The sequence below is a fragment of the Theobroma cacao genome, chromosome 5 (assembly GCF_000208745.1).
Source record: "Theobroma cacao cultivar B97-61/B2 chromosome 5, Criollo_cocoa_genome_V2, whole genome shotgun sequence".
Taxonomy (NCBI): domain Eukaryota; kingdom Viridiplantae; phylum Streptophyta; class Magnoliopsida; order Malvales; family Malvaceae; genus Theobroma; species Theobroma cacao.
The window spans coordinates 31,293,334-31,293,890 of NC_030854.1; positions in this window are offsets into that span (position 1 = coordinate 31,293,334).

Consider the following 557-nt stretch of genomic DNA (forward strand, 5'->3'; position numbering starts at 1 on the left):
AAAATCTGAGTGAAGGAAAAAGAAGAATATCAAATTCTCAACCCTACTCCGATATCATACCATGTGTCGCCGGAACATATTTCATTGAGCCAAAAGGTGATTATATCGATCATTATAATGTTTTCTTGCGTAAAATTTGACTTTAACTTGATGCAGTTTTTATCCTTCTGATTCTATGAATAAAATTGCATTGAACAAAGCTTTCATATATGTAGCAATCGTGGGGATTGATATTTGATAGTTAATAGTTCTTGGTATATTTGGTGTTGCAGGTTGGCTCATCCGCACAACAAGAAAAGAAGGAAAAACGAGCCAAGGCAACGTTGGTGGGAAGAAACAACACGTCTTTCAAGCTTTCCGATGAATGCATTGCTCATGCCATGAAATTTGAGGAGGTAATTACTTCTTCAATTCCCTGAAAACTTTAGTTCAATATTAATATACAACAAGAATTTTCTAGTATAATTGTATTCAATATTATAGGAGAAACTCCAAAAGTTAAAAGATCAGAAGGACAAAGTGTGTCAATATTCTCTTTTTGAGAGATTGGAGGGCTG